Below are 17,313 nucleotides of genomic sequence, written 5' to 3'. Positions count from 1 at the left end.
CAGGCTCAGGGAAGTTGGAGGGGAGTCTCCCCATGCTGTACCAGCTTAGATTATCATGATCTGAGAAGAGGAAAGCTGAGGTATAACAAGGGCTAACTCCCAACCACAGAGACTTCTTTTGTTACCCTAGAGAAGCCTGTGTCCAAATCACCTAGAGAGTTTGTTAAGAGTCAGATTTCTGGGCTCCACTCCCAGGTTTCTGACTCAGGAGGTCTGAGGCAGGCCTGAGGATTGACAAGTCTAACAAGCTCCCAGGTGCTGCTGATGCTGCAGGTCTGGGGACGCACTTGCAGAACCACTGACTGAGGCTTGGGGTGAGCTTGGGCCCATTGCATAACCTGATCTGTGTGCCCTCCATAGATAGCTCTGAGCTCATTGTATTGTAGTATCTTCCCCCGCGTCTGCCCACTCTTCAAACTCTGTGGTCCTGAGGGAGTTTCTCTATTTCTAGGGCGGTGCTGGGAGGGTCGAGGGTGTTCAGAAAGATTTTGTTGAAGGGTGGTTTTTGAGATGCTTTATCACAGGCTTTGACGTGCTTAGAACCATAGAATGTTAGAGTTGAAGGGAAATATAGAGCTGAGCTAATCCAAACAAGTTGTTCTATGAACGGGGAAACCTAAGTTCAGAAACAGCAAGGTCATAGATGGCACACGATTGCCCAAGATCACACAACTAGCAGTCTTAGACTTCAGTTCAGTGCCCTAATTGTCTCCAGGTTTTATCTACTATAGGCTAAACACGGTGAGTTGTTAAATTCTCCCTATACTATCTGACATAATTCTCCAAATAACCCTATAAGGCAGTACAGTTATTGTACTCCTTTTGCGGGTGCAAAACTGAGGCTCTGAGAGGGAAAGAACTTGCCTCAGTCACATGGCTAGTGAGTGAGAAGCCAGGCAATAGGACTGGAGAATGTGCTGTTGATCATTATGCTGTTCTGCCTTACATGTAGTGGTGATATGAATGCTGATGTTCTGACAAGTTCAGTCTTCTGATCTGTGACATGGGGAATCACTTATTGCACAGAATTTTGAAGACCAAAATGGGAAACTTGTATTTCAGCCCTTGGAGGCTGTGAAGCACTGTAGGACTCAGTGATTCCATCTGGAAAATGGATTTGTCTTCTCCAAAGCGTTTTCACAGACACTATGCTTTTCCTTTCAGCTGAAATGCCCTTCCGTGTTGCATCTAGAGCTACCTAGGTCTTGCTCTTACAGGGTTTATCGTCCTCCCCAATACTCCTGTGTTCCTCAAACATGTATGCAGTTTGTTTTTTTTTTTTACCTCATTCATATCTCACACATCTGTAGGCTATACTGGATTATCAGGTGGGGACTCTACTGGACCTATGTCTATACTCCCAAGAACATCACCCAAGAGACCCTCAGTGCTAGCTGACTTGGAGGTGTTGACATGCAGCCTCACCAGAACTGGCTAGGCGGGCTAGAAGGTAAGAGGGCTGAGCTGGGCTGAGCCTTGGGCAACCCAAGGTCCCACAACGAGTTGCTGATGAAACTTCACCAAGAGTTCTATCCACATTGTCTCCTACGACCCTGGTTCAGCGGGATGGAGAATTGGGACTGACCTGATTTTTCCCTTGTAATTGCCTCAAGGTCCTCCTAATCTTTGGCTAATCAACCATGAGTTATTCTTTCTTAAGTATCCAGGTTCTTCTGAAATGATCAGGGAACTTTCTGGGGCCACTCGACTTCTGATCTCTTGAAATGTGGCAAAGCTGTGCCTCTGATGGGTGGAGCCTTCCTGGAGGAAGAGGAATGTTAGCCTCACAGAATCTCAACTTCATGGAGGAGAGCTGGGCTTTGAAGGAGGAGGGCAAGGCCTGGGCAGGAAAATCTTGCTGTTGCCCCCTCCCTGCCCCACATACTAGTATATATCCCAGATGAATGAAAAAAAATATATAGTTATGGCTGTTCTGGGACTGACTGAAGTTTTCTTCCTCCTAAGCTGAGCTTCCTCCGGGAACATGGCCCTGGTGGTAATTTTGGAGTGTTTGAATCAGTCTGTGTCATTCCACACTAGAGGCTTTTTTTCTTTCTCTTGGTTGTTACTGCCAGCGTGGTAGTTTGCTCTGTATTGTATTCTCAGCTAGGGATAAAATACGGTTTATACTCGCTGGCTTGGAGGGGATGATTCACTAGAGGCTGAACCCTTCAGGAATAGTTTACTGACACAGGAATGAAGATGAGCTGTGTCCGCCTCAGCGTATCCTGCATATTTCAAAGCCAGAGCGACAGCCAGCCCCTCATGCACACAGCAGCCTCCTGGAGAGCTTTATGACATGGCTCCCCACCCCTGTTCCTTACAGGGCATATTCGGACTCACTTGAATGTATATGGGTACCACGAGCACAAACAAGTTTTCAGTGAGCCAAGCAGCCACTTTGCCTCTGGCCTCCCAGATCAGGCAGTAAACAGGTGATATCAGATCCATGAGGGCAGGCCTAGGACCAGGACACAGAGACTCGTCTACTGTCTCTAGAAGGAATCTTTTTGTTTCAGGCTCCTCATTTCTTAAATGGATGTGATTGGTCTGCTTTCCCCTGAGGACTGAACAAGAAGGGGGTGAGGAGGAGCAGTAATGTCCTTTAATGCACTTTGGAGACCCTAAGGACTCAGCCCTAAAGATCCACTCAATAATATGGATGCAAAGTTCTGAGCTTTTCTAGGCAAAGGAACTCCAAATCTACTCACTTCTCTTCCACTCTCAGCATATCAGAATGGAAGTGATGGAAATCTTGAATCTCTTCTCAGTTCTTAAAATAAATTATTTTTAAACCATAAATTATTATGAAGACCCATTTGCCTATGACATAATGTTGTATCTGGTAGAGACACAGTTGCTTCCAGATGCAGTTGAGAACTGCTCTTCTGACTTACAGAAGAATTCTTTGAAGATGGATAGCCCTATACAGTTCACTATTTTGGGCTTGAGTGCTGTCTCTATAACAATATCGTAGGACCATGGTGTTAGGTCTGCAAGGAATATTAAAGTCGTCTAGTTCAATTCCTTTATTTAATGGGTGAGAAGAGTGTTGTTCGTAGAGGTAGGTGCCTTGCTCAAGGTCACACAGTGGATTATGAGCTGGTAATGGACTCACGTCCCTCAACTCTTTGTCTAATACTCTCCCCTTTCCGATGGCATCTGTGCCATTGTGGTGTGTGCTGGACGTACATCCTGTCCACGAAAGGGTCCAAGGAAGGAGATACTGAACCTTGTCAGGGCACATTTTCCCTGAAAGTAACAATGAATTAATAAATGGGGATGAAGTTGGGTTGGTGTTTTATCATATTGCTTAACCCTTAATATAATGGCATTTCCACCACAGTCTTCTTTATATTTGAATACTAGGAAGCAACTCAAATGTCCAAAAAGTGGATTGGTAAAATAAATTATGGCACACCCCTATGATGCATTACTAGTATCTCCATTATTTAAAGTGATACTATAGAATAATAGTTACCAATATGGGGAAATAATCACAGTGGAATATTATGTGTAAAGCAGAAGACGACTCAAGCAAACAAGGGGTGCTACCTTAGTTTGAAAAAAAAATGAATTCATGCATACAACAAAAGGATACCAAAATATTCACCATGCTAACTCTGGGTATTAGGTTATGGAGTGATCTTTATATTTTTTATTTTCTCTGTTTCCTAATTTTTGCCAAAGAAGATTTATTGCTTTTGTATCAGGGAAAACCAAAAATGCTTTTTTAAAGAAAGAAGCCTGCATGGGGAAGATTCATACACAATCCTCCCAAAAAGCCTCTTGGGAATGCATGCTGTCTTACAGTACAAATTCAGATCTAATGTGGCTTGGAAAACTGGCTCCAGGAAATAGGAGCTCTGATTAAAACATAGGAAAGGTGAATTCAGAATCTGAATTCTCTTTTCTCCATTGGTTCTGGGCCAGATCATTTGCTTTCCCTCTGTTCTCAGTCTTCTCATCTTTTGGATGGGTATACTTCACCTGCCTTCCCTGGGGAGAGGGGAGGAGCTTAACTCGCACTCAGAACCGTCTTGGAAATCTTAAATCCTCATCCATAAAGAGTCCAAAGTGAGCCCGTGGTAATGACCAAGGGGACCTGCAGAAACTCAGCTCAGGCTTCCGGTTGTAAAAGAAAGACATGACTGCTACTGAGCATTCGCCTGCGGTGTTGGAAGTGAGGTGTGGAAATCCCCTCAGCTGGCACTTGGCACAGAATAATCTTTAACTGACAGGGGACTTTGGGAGAGTCTGAGGTTTCTGTCCCCTTGGCCTTCTGCCCTGCAAACCCTTTCCAGGGGAAGTATTTGCTTTTGGGGCTCAGCTTGACCTTTCTCAGACAAAGGAACTGGATGGCCCCTTAGCCCACACGCCCAGGGGAACAAAGGAGTGTGAGGGCCAGTGGTGGGTGCACCTGGACCAAAAATCAGTGGATGGATTCTTCTCCCTGACTCACAAGGGTTTCCTGCGCCACTTGAAAAATGTGCAAATATTTTGTCTTGAACCAGAAAAACTGCCAAATTGAGGGCAGGGAAAAGAGAGACCTCCCTTCCACCAATGAAACAATGTCAAAGCACAAGGCTTTCTCAAGGATGGAGCTAACCTGGCTTTGATTACTGGCCTCGCATGACTTTGACTGGATCCTGGCGGGTTTGAAAGGCTAATCTGCTCATTCCTATTCCAGACAGTCACAGATTAGGGCTGCAGGTTGATACAGTCTACACTATGGAAAAGAGCAACTCGATTGCAATTGGTGTTGCAGAGTCCCCGGAGCTGGGAGTGAGACTTCTTTCGTTGTACATGGCAGCTGACCACCAGGATGACCTGGGTAACTGGACTCAGGGATAAAGCTTTGACCCTTAGCAGCCTAGATATTGGCAGAGGTCTTGAAGCCAAGCAGGGTGGGTCCTCCTGGACTGCTTGTGACCTCCCACTTTAATCACTGTGGCTCTTGATCCTATTGCTCCATGGAGTCTGAAATGAGTCTTGCAAATGACAAGACTAATGACAAGTCTCAAAAGCCTCTGCTGGTGACAATCTTATGGGCATTCAAGGCTCAGCTCAGATGCTACTTTCACAGTGGAGCCCTCTCTCATCCTCTCTTCCCCACTCTTTTTCGTCTCCAGAGCCAGTGTCTTATACTCGGAGTCAGTCCTCATTTCCTCTACTGTGCATCACAGTTGATTGCCTGCCTGTCCGTCTGCACCCCAAACTGTCAGCTCCACAGGACTCCACCATTCTTGCTTGGTATCGGTGCCCATTGAATGCCTAGGGATTTGAAATGCAAGGATGGGGCCCCATGGTTCTGGGCTCTAGCTTTGCTGATTGCTTTGACCGTTCCTGGTCCCACACTAAGTTTATTCTCTTCTCCTATATTTAGCCTGGTATGGGAGGCTGAGGCATTCTATAGATTAAGCAAAAAATGAGAATTTAGCAAGAGGACTATATCATGGTCCCTAGCTTATAATGGAGCTAGAGAACAAACATTACCCACTTGGAGCAACCCAAGAACTATGCTAGAAGTTGTGGGTCAGGTCAAGGGGAGTATCAGCCAGGCCTTTCTGGAGGAGGGAGAATTTGTTTTAGAACCTTAACCATGGGAAGGATTCTGATGAACCAGTCTATAATTTCCCAGACAGGTACAAGAAGCAACTTGGGTTTTGTGTCAGAAGACTTGAGTTCATTTTTTAACACCAACTTGCAATATGGCCTTGGACAAGCAAGCCACCTAACCTCTCAAGCCTCATATTTTGAAAAATGGGAGTCATGGAAAAAAGTCTGCTTCGCTTTCCTTATAGAATGCTGGTGACATGAAGAAGGTGAAACCTTTGCAAATGATAAAATCATGTATGAATATTACTTATTATCTCTCTTCTAATCAGTAGACGGCGAGGACACAAGCTCTGCTTCCATGATTGCAAAGGCAGTTTGCACGTTTGTTTCAGGGATTCCCGATGTCCGACTGCCTGTGGAACTCGTTGGCATCTTTCTGATGCACTCTGATTTCTGCATGAACTTTAACCATGTACATTATGCTTTATTCAATGCATTTTAGTGCTTTAAAAACTGTCTTTTGATGATAATTCACAATTATCAAAGCATTTTTACATTATTATACAATATCACACAATTAAGTTTCAGTTTATAGATACATGAACAAATACACATCAAAGTAAAATTTTCACAAAACCAAATACCCTTATTATTTACAATACACTGATCTGTCCTTTCCTACCCAACCATTTCAATTTTAAAAATCTGGTTGCAACCTACTAAATGGTTTCATAACTTACTAAAATATATTATCCCATATATATAAAAACACTGTTCTAGAATGCACAAAGAATTATCTCAGGAAACAAGACATGTGCAACAGCGAACTAGAGAAAAAGATATCTGATGAGAGCTAAGTTAAATTCAGAGTGTAAAATCAGTAGTTTAGGGGAGGAAGAGGTTCAGGTCAGTTTCTGAAGTTTTCCTGGAGGAGCTAGAATGAACCTGGGCCTTCAGCTCCTGGTACACAGTAGAAGGTGAACAAATAAGATAATTAAGTGGAGTGTTGTTGTTAGGGGACATGGGCAAGTAAAGGCAAAATGCACTGACTGTAGGATTTTGTTTATGGGACAGCAAAAAGTAATAGGAATTGTGGTGAGCAGTTTTGGGAAATCTGGTTTATTAGGTAGTAGAACTAGGTTATAGGCTTTGAATGCTAGCCTGAGACAAATAAAATTGATATGGCAATTTGACTTGATGTGGTAGGACTGGTGGTCCGTGATTAGGAGAGTGACTTATTGAAAACAGTATTTTGGGAAGGATACTGTAGCAGTGGTAGTTAGGATCAATGGTCCTTCAGGTCAGAGGGAGGTGTTTCTTTTCCCTTGTTAATGGATATATTAAATATTTCCTCTTGTAGTCCAATAAGGATGCCATAGATTAGAACATAGGAAACTCTTCCTTTCTTTCTCTTCCTCCCTCTCTCTCTTTCTCTTCCTCTCTCCTTCCCTCCCTTCCTCCCTCCCTCCTTTCCTCCAGTTCTTTCTTTCATGAAAAGGCTACTAACATGATTTATCTGAGAAAATTTGATTCTCCCCTTCAGTCAGGTGTTGATAAAACATCTTTTGGCATGTTCTAATCGAAGGACATGCACAAGAAGCAGGGTCCATGTAATGCCCTTTTACAAATACACACCAGACCACCTTGCCAGGCCTACTAATATTTTCCTCTAGGGGGTATCTTTGCCTGTTAGCTGCCCTTTACTCATAAAACTCTGCAGTGGTTTCTTGGTGGCTCAATCAACAAATGAAAATTGGGATTATAAAAACAATTGGATTTCCTTATGAACTTATCAGGGGAGAAATTCCAGGGAGAACTATATGGCACTTCTAACACAAGGCATGGAATAACAGCTAGGTCAGCGAGTGGGTGAGCCTGGGGTGTCTCTCTCTAAGTGGGCCTATGGTAGGCAAAATTCTAAGATGGCCCCAAGATCCCTTACTCCTGGTGTGCATGTCATATATAATCCCCTCCTCTTGAGTGTGGGCAGGACCTGTGAATATAAAAGGATATCACTCTTATGATTAGATTGTGTTATATGGCAAAGTGAAGATGTTTTGCAGATGTAATTAAGATCAACAACCAATTGAATTTGAGCTAATCAAAAAGATTTTTCTGGGTTGTCTGGATCCAAACAGATGTGCCCTTAAAAGAAATCAGGGAGGTTTTCTTGCTGGCCTTTAAGAAACAAACAGCAACTGTGAACTGTCTATGGGAGGCCACATAGCAAGTACATGAGGGTGATCTCTAGGAGCTGAGAGTAATATGAATTAAGTGGGGACTGCAGTGACCAAATTCTGCCAACAACTAGTGAGCTTGGAAGAGGACCTCAAGCCTCAGGTAAGATTACAGCTCAGCTGATATCTTGATTTCAGTCCGGTGAAACCCTGAGCAGAAGACTCAGCTAAACTGTATTCAGACTTCTGGTGCGCAGAAACTGTGAGATAAGAAATGGCTGTTGATTTAAAACCACTATGTTTGTTGTAATTTGGAACGCAGCATAGAAAACGAATACAGGGTCCTAATACATCATTGGCATGACAGAACATCCTTGGAAACGTAACAAGATAGAATTTTTTAAAACTCACAATTCTTTTCAGGGAGATTATGGTGTAGGATTAGAAGAAATACTTTGACCAAATTTTTGGGAAAGGAATGAGACGATTGCCACCACCCCCCTCCAAAGATCACGCACAATAATTACTACATTTCACTATATTGCAAGGTTTTTGTTTTCTGGATGGAGTATGCAAGTTTGGGGCCAGAGCTGAATTGCTCCAGAAGTTAAGGAGACAGAGCTGCCATCTGCATCATCTCTTTCCAGTTCCTTCTAACTGGCACGTGGTCTCTCTCCTGAATAAATGGTAAACTCTTGTTTGTTTGCTTATCTTGAAGAGCACCAAATTCTTTGCCACCTGCGTTCATAACAAATCATTAACCTTCTCAGGGTGCCAGATGTTTGACCTGGCCTTGAAAGTCTCAATAAATACTAGTATCATTTCCTTTCACCTTTCTCTGAAGTAGGAAGACTTCATGTTATCCCCTGATTTAGAAGTGACAGCTTGATACACCTGGCAAGGTTTCAGTTTGTGACAACAAGAATCAGGGGATAGAGTTTATGTAAGGTCTATGTTGTTAAAGAAGAAAAAGAGCAGGTGAAGAAGGAGATCTAAACTTGAGAAAATGGACACACTTACCATTGGTTTCACCATGTGAGTTATAGAATACGGAGTTTGAGTCTCTTCACTTTGTAGATTTGACTGATATCTGAGTTTATTCACGTGGTGCTATTCTAAGATCTGATTGTGGGAAATTGAGCTAAAAGGCAGGATAGAGGAACACATAATTGGTAGCGCATAAATAAAGGAGCAGAAGGGGCTGGTATTAGCTTAGAGCTTATTTACAACCTCCCTTAGTAGGACGTGACATAACAAACCTGAGCATCCGAGGCTGGGATAATGAGGGAAACGACCAAGGGTTGGAACAGAGCTTCTTGCTTCTGGTATTCCTGAGTGGTGTAAAAAGAGAGGGGGATTTTCGGATTGTCTCTGCCACCTGACCTTTAGTGTGTTTACTTCTCAGAGTGTTTAAGGAAGGCATGTTTGAACTCTTTGGTATGAACAAGTTCACTTCTCCTCCACTTTCCTTTTTTCTCCCCCTCTTGCCTGAAATGGTTTGCTGAGTGACAGATAAACACAAGTTGTTTTTATAGGTGTAAAACCAACAGATCGCATGCTGGCCTATGCCTGAGCTTGTGAATGGGGACTGTGTTATGTTTGGAGAATACCACTGCATCATTTACACTTGCAAACCCTTTGTAATCTTAATCTCTTTGTTGCTTTTATGTTATACTGCCCCCCCCCCAAGGTTAAAGAAAGAGATTTAGACCTTAAACACAAATCCAGCCTTCAAGCTCTGGAATTATCTTTGCCTTTAAATGCAGCTGATCAATGCCCATTTCTTTTGAAAATAAAACCCTTTTGAACCTTGAAAGCCTTCCACTGTTGAGCTATGCCTAAGTGCCACATGGGGGAATGGGCAGAAAAGAGCCCATTTTTCCCTTAGTGCTTGCATTAGGGGTCCCAGAGTTCAGTCCAACGCAATCAATTTAATTGGCGCTAGCTCTGGTGACAAATTATGCTGGTTTACACTCCAGTGTAGCAGAGATTCCTCAAACGCAGGGGAAGAAGGGAGATACACTTCTTGGTCTCTACTTAAAGAGGGCAACAGTATTGGAAAAGGAGCACATTTAATTTATCACTGTCAGAGCAGGTGCAAAGTTTAATTCTAACTAAAAGCATTAAACAATTAACCCAGACAGTCAGGCCTTCTGAAAATGCTCAGTAGCAGGGAACACATGGACGAGATTACCAATGGAAACGTCGATGTTTCTCTTTTATTCCGCTGAATATCTTTTTGCACTTTTTTTTTTTTTTAAACAAAGAAAAGTCCCAGAAATACAATAACTTCTCAGGTCTTTTGGTTGATATCTGAATTGAAAGGGCCTGAGAGGACACCACCTTACACTCAAAGATCAGCAAGTAACTCTCCCTGGAGCCCTAGTTGATTAGTTTTGAGAAGAGAAACAAGTCATTTGATTTTGAAGCTCTCCTAGGCTGATTGTCCTGCTTTTTTATGGTGATGTTTGTTAGCAGGCAACATTCCATTAATATGAATTGTTCTGCAGTATGTGAATCCTTGGAGGTTATCTGTTATTTGGGAAGGGGCTGGACCAGGAGGAAGAACTAGGGACAAAAAGGACTCAGATAGCACTGAAATCCAGTTAGACATAGAGATGAACCAGGCTTCACAGGTACTTGATACCCTTACTTTTGTGGTTGTTGAGTTGACCAGAGAATCATTGGATATTAGAGCTGCAGGGTCCTTGGAGAACTTTGAGGCTTAACTTGAGGAATTTTATTGTGAAAATGTTGGGGCTCAGAGAGGGTACGTTTCTGCTCCATGCTATGTGGTGTCTGCACGACGAGCCAGGTATTGGGATCTGCAGGCAGTCCAAAAAGGCTATGGGTGTTAGGGACTGCCTTTGACTTGTGGCTGTGCTTCATATTTAGCATTTGGGGCACCTGTATACACTGGAAAATGGTAAACCCCTCATTCAGCGATATATATATATATAATGCATTTAGCCCAGTGGGTGGCACCTATACCCCTTATGTGCTGATTTCCTACCCCCTCTCTCCAGGTGCTCAGATAATGAGTGGCTATGGGTGAAGCATCTTGTCCAGTGTCTGGCACACATGTTAGCCGTGCATTTTCAACTCTAATCAACCAGGGAAAAATACCTGACCATCCCAATGCTTTGGAAGACTAGAAGCATCTTCTTTTTTTGTGTGTTAATCTTTATGCAAGGATATTTTTCCATTGATTTTTAGAGCGAGAGAGTGGTAGGGAAGGAGAAAGATAGAGAAAAACATCAATTGGTTGCCTCCTGCACGTGCCCTGACTAGGGCCAGGGATCGAACCTGCAACCGAAGTATGTGCCCTTGACTGGAATAGAATCCGTGATCCTTCAGTCCATGGGCTGATGCTCTATCCACTGAGCAAAACTGGCTAGGGCTCATTGTTTATTTTTATGTTCACTTATCAATTCAAACATGTATTACTAAGAAAAGAGGTTAAAATTGAGTTTGTTAAAACAATGTGTGCCTAGAAGAGATTTGGGCTGAGTGGACCTTGGAGATGGTAGACCACCCTTTTCACTGTGCAGATGAGGAACGGTAGGTGGGGGATTAGGCACAGCTAGTTGTCATTGGCCAGCTCCGTCCAGTGATCTCCGGTCTGAAGCTGAGATGGAAACAGGCATCTGGATCCCTATCAGCTTCACTGCCCCCACCTGACCTTGTAGAAACTCCTGTCCATTGACCACAGTCTGGAACACCAGGGGCCTGCTCTGAAATTGTCACGAAGGTAATCTGCCCTGGGGTAAGTTACCAGGTTACTATATTGGAGTGTATTATGGTGCTAACCTAGCATTTCATATAAGTTAACTAGGCACTAAAGTTTAAAACACGGTATTTACCTGTGTTTATTTTAAATACAATATGGCACTAGAAAAAAAATAAAGAGAAAGAAGCAAACCAACCATACATCATTGCATGTCCTGCCTCAGTGTCAAACAGAGGGTACAGAGCCAACTGTTCATGTGAGGTTGCTGACACAGCCCTGTGATTGGAAAGGGTTCAATGTCTGGCACAGTTTGTGCCTCAGTTTCTATGTTGTGGATAGATCTTTGATGTTTTTTCTTAGTCAGCTAGGGCTGACTCAAGTGGGGGCATCATTGTCATCCATGGAAACATAGGATCCTCCTAGAGACAAGCTCTTCTCATGTAATGTAAGGGGAAGGTGTTTATTGAGTACATACTATATACATGCTTTCATTTAATCCTTACAACAACCGTGTGATGTAGATACTATTATCTCTGCTTGAGATAGAAACTAGAGAAGGGTAATAATCACAATCACCAGGAAAACGAGGAGCTAGTATTTGAATCCAGTTCTACCCAAAGCCCACACTCTTTATAATCTACATGATTCTGCTCAGTAGTTATGTCCTCATTGGACTCACAGTACCAAATTGGCACATGGCCAAACTTTCAGGAATCACAAAGGTAGGCACTGCTCTTTGGGTGTGTGGGGCCATCAGTTGCTGGTGTTTTTCTTTGATATCTATGGTTAGTAAGACTTTTTTTTTTCTTTCTGTTTTCATGATGTAACACATTTTTATTACTTAGAAAATGTTCAAAAGGGATCTCAATGTCCTGACTGCATGTTACCCCCAGAAAGAAACATCCAGCTGGGATTTTTCCCTGGGTTTTGTCAACATTTGGAAGCCCGAAGCCATCTCTGTAATATTTGGTAAATGTGAGGCTTGGAGGGGCTAGAAGCTAATGGACATCTTTTAGAAAAACAGAACCTGATGTAGCATCCATACACCTCCTGAGTTGTAAGAGAGGAGAATAAAACGATGAGGTGGGCATGCACTTAGTTTTTTTCCCTTCAAAGGGAAGACGAGTGAGGCCCCACCAATGGTTCAGTTGAGGCTTAGGGATGACAGGCCTCCTAACAGTGGCCAAGAAGTGTTTAATTCAGATTATTAGTCCAACTCCCAGAGCTCTCATTTATTATATTTGATTGCAAAGTAAGGGGTTTTACATGCATATGTCTCAATATCCTATTTCTCCATTATTTGCTTTACTCGTTCATCTAGATTTAATTGCCATTTCACAGCAGTCTCCATGAAATCTGGTTAAATTGCCTGTTGCCACTGTAATTTTGGGAGTCTTCTATAACTTCATGCTATTAACAAGGGCTGCCCTTCTCTCACGGTCCCTTTGTTTTGTTCCTCACTGGGCATATTTTCCTCCATCCCTTCTGCTCCAAGACAGCCTGTCCTGACAACTATTTTCAAGCAGAACTCTTACACGATGGTAGAGTAGAGGCCCGTGTGTCTCCGATAGCCATCCTATGCAAAGGTATGGGTGCAGTATAGAAAAAATGGTGGCAGCCTACTCTTTCTCAATTTGTGTTTTAACATTGATGAATTCAGGTTATTTTAAACTTGATGGAAGAGAGAAAAATTAAAAATTTGTAAGGTTGTAAAATAATTTTCCCCTAAATTTAGAATTATGTGTGTGTGTGTTTGTGTGTGATATGGGTGTGTAGGGTGTGTACACATTTTAGTGTCTTCTTTATCGCACTTATCTTTTAAAACAAAACTTAAAATAAAAACAACCCCAAAAACAAAAATACAAATACCAAAATGCATTTCCTTATGGTAGGATAAACATTCAGCTGTGTCATTTGCAAGAACTCAATAACATAAACAAAAATAAACCAAGCAATTTTCATAGTGAGTTTTTGTGTTTGGTATATGGAGTATTTCTGGATTGTCATCAAGCCAGCATTTATGACCAGTTTAGAGAAATAAAAATTTTAGCAACAGAAAATTATAACATCGTCCAGCTCTTGATGGGGGACAAAGGAAGATAGGAGACTACAAATGACCTTAAAAAAAATAGAGATATGTTTCCCGAGATGTGCGTGGACAGAGTAGAGAGAAGGGCTTCTTTGTAGAAGTGTGAACCCAACACCAATGTAGGATTTCTGAGGGTCCAGTCCAACTTTAAAGCGGCCTGGCTTTCTGTGGCTAATGAAGTGGCCCTTCAGTTTTGTCTTAGATCTTACCCTGCACATCTCCCAAATAGGAATTCTCTTGTTGTTCATGTCCTTGGGCTAAGGACTAAGTCAAATCAGCTCAAGTTTTTATTTTAGAAATAAAATCCATAAAATTTATTTCATGTCTCATTTGGTATATAATTGCAAAATTCCTTTATAGTTAAAAAGAAAGCAAAAGCCCTAAAACATATTTAGTTTGACTGGGGAAAAAATTAAGATAGAATTAAAAGCATACTTTTCTTGATGCTCTGAAGAGGAATGCAGTTCCTGTTTCTTTCAGTGGTGGGGTCCTCTGCCCACTTACTGTCTATGTATGTTTCCTTTCTTCTCAGTGTTCTGCCTGGAGTCAAGTTGCCTAGTACCAGCTCCCGTTCTGCTCCTATCACCCATTCCGGCTCTTTCCTAGTCACACACATGGCATAATGACCTCACTCCTGCCATCTCTCCAAAGTCTGGTCATCATAGTCTGGTAAGCATTAAACTTTCCTGTTTGCCCATGTATCTGATTCCCTTCAGGGCATTCAAATTCATCATTCATGCCCCTCCTGGTGGCAGTGTTCAGAGCATGGTCTGAGGGTTGTTCTTTTCTAGTGCTCATGTTTTCAACATGATAAGGCCGGAATTAAGAATCTCCTTGTTATAGTCCTAATTAGTTTTTCATCAAAACCACTGTTAGGGTCTATTCATTCTTTTATTCTGTTGAGGCTTTCCTCCCCCTCAGGTGACAAGCCAGCGTTGGTGGCAGAGGTATTCCAAAGAGGTTTCAGCTCTGTTAAAGGCTCCATGGGCACATCTTTCCCTCTGTTCAATTAAGAATTTCCCCTAGAACTATCCCAGTAGGAACTAGGTATTTTGACAGAGCTCTCTGAATAATTCAACTTTTCAAGACCAGTAATGTCCTTTCCTTTTGGATGTACTTCCTGGGTTCTAGACTTTTGGAAAATACCCAATTAACTTCAGATAGATGACAAAACTGTCTTTGGAAGCTCCTTTATCTCTTGCACAAGTAGTAACCCCTGTGTAACATCAAAATGATTAAAATAGTGATAGAAAAAGAATATTTTGGCTTCAACCAACAGAAATTTGACTCAAGACTTGCCTGTCTCTGGTTAGGCAGTAGAATTAGATGCTTTTGGTCCAGTCAAATTTGTACTGACATATCCCTGTTGAAGTAGAGTAGACTAATGTTATTAACGCTCTTTCTGGTCTTGTCAGTTCCAGATTCTTCTCCAAGAACCATTTCTTCCCTCAAATTGCTCATTGTTTTTATTAACTCCTGCATAGCTTAGGACTAGGAACTTGGGAAGGAATCCCAAGGAAAGGGCTCAGTTGGATGGAGAAGCTTACTTCGGTGGGCTATTACTCAGTTTTCCTTGCTTTCTTTGTGAGGCCAGGGTCAAAGAGCAGATGTAGGTATGGTGGTTTTTGAGTTCAGGCTCTTAATCTGTACTGGTTATACCTGGTCAAAGTGAGAATCTGAAAGACGCACACATTCTTTATGCTTGGAGTTGGAACTCAGAAATTCCTCGGAAACTGGAGCCCTCCCTCCTCATATGGGACAGTAATTCTCTGGGTGGAGGGATCTGCAAAGATGACAATCTGTTTTTCTTCTCCAACTTCCAGAAATTTCAACCATTTTGTTGGTGTGCTTGCTACCTAGGTTTAGAGTAAATAGGGGCAAATGTTCCTCTCTACTCCATCCCCAAGCTTCGTTTAAAATACAGAAAATCCACCAAAGTGGTGTGTAAGTTATCATGTGGAGACACGAAGCTGGTGCTTGTCTCCATCATTTTCCTGGCACATGTTTGGTGAGAGAGTGCTGGCATGAGCACGATTGAGAAGGCGTCTGTGGGTGTGCACACCCTTGACTTCGTTAACACTGATTATTGTAGAAGTCAATCTTACACTAGTCACCATATTCCACTAGTCACCATATTCCAGCTCCACTCAGCACTGAAGCATTTATTGAGTGTCTTCTCTGTGTCAATCACTTGGGATATAAGGATGAATAGGACATGGTCGCAGCCCTCCAAAGTTCCCGAGTAGAGAAATGCACAATCATGATATCAAGGCTCTGCAGGAGAAGATGGGAATCTGGCTCTAGGATGCCGCTCCTTCCCTCTGGGAGGTTGAAGATGAACCGGCCAGGGATCATTTGATTGCAAAGGGCAGAAACATTCAGAGAAGCTCAAATGAGGGGTTTACTGGAAGGTGTTGAGTATGGTTGTGCAAGGTTTGCTCTGGGCAAGGACTCCTGGCTGAAGGGGCATGTGGCACTGAAATTCAGCAGTGCTAATGCTGGCATGGGCTATAGAGGGCATTCTTCTTTTTCCTCGCTTTCATATTTTACTTAAAAATATCTTATCTGGAAATAATTTAAAAATTAGAGAAAAGTTGCAAGAATAATACAGAGAACACCTTTTATCCAGATTCACAAATTTTTAACATTTTGGCACATTTGTTTCATGTCAATTTGTTCATTATAGTGCTTTTTGAATCATTTGAGAGTAGGTATCATACTCTGTGCCTTAATATTTCAATGTATGTTTCTTAAGAACAAAGGTATTCTTTGGTATAACCAGAATGAAGTTATCAAATAATATTTAGCAATAAAATAATGATTTTACCTAAATCTATAGTTTATATTCTAATTTTGTCAATTATTATCATTATTTGTATCTCAAGTACAGGATGCAGGCCAGGCTCATAAATTGCATTTAGTTGTCATGTCTCTTTTTTCTCTTTTAATTGGAACAGTACTTTGACCTTTCTTTTACTTTCATTACATTGACATTTTTTAAGAATATGGACCAGTTATTTTATAGGATAGTCCTCATTGGGTGTATCTGATATTTATTTTCTTATGATTAGATTCAGGTTATGCATTCTTGGCCAGAATTCCACATCATGTAAATATCTTAAGCCCTAGCTGGTTTGGCTCAGTGGATAGAGCGTCAGCCTGTGGACTGAAGGGTCCCAGGTTTGATTCCAGTCAAGGGCACATGCCCAGGTTGCGGGCTCGATCCCAGTAGCAGGTGTGCAGGAGGCAGCCGATCAATGATACTCTCTCATCATTGATGTTTCTATCTCTCTCACTCCCTTCCTCTCTGAAATCAATAAAATAAATATCTTATAACATCAAATTTTGATATCAAGATTTAACATCCATTGAAAGTTCTTGTTCATTGGTGGTTCAGTATGGCAGTTTTCCAATCTATCACTTCTTCCAAATGTATCAGTCAGCATTCTTTAGTAAAAAATAGCTCTCTGTTATTCCTTATTTGTTTATTCATCTATTTATCATAAATGTGGACTCACAGATTCAATCTTTTTTTATAGTGGATTATAATCTAATTTATTTTGGTGCTTAACTCATCAGACACTGACCATTGGGGAGCTCCTTCAAGCTGTTCCTATGTTTTTTCAACATGTCAACATAATTTTTCTAAGCACTTTTTTTACTTTATGGAATGAAGATACATTCCAGGCTCATCTTGTGTCTTCTCTGCCCTAGCCCTGTAATCATCCATTTTTCTAAGAAGCTCCCTGATACCTTTT

This window comes from Cnephaeus nilssonii (genome assembly GCF_951640355.1).
Source record: "Cnephaeus nilssonii genome assembly, chromosome: 15".
Lineage (NCBI taxonomy): Eukaryota > Metazoa > Chordata > Mammalia > Chiroptera > Vespertilionidae > Cnephaeus > Cnephaeus nilssonii.
Note: the sequence above shows the minus strand (reverse complement) of the source record.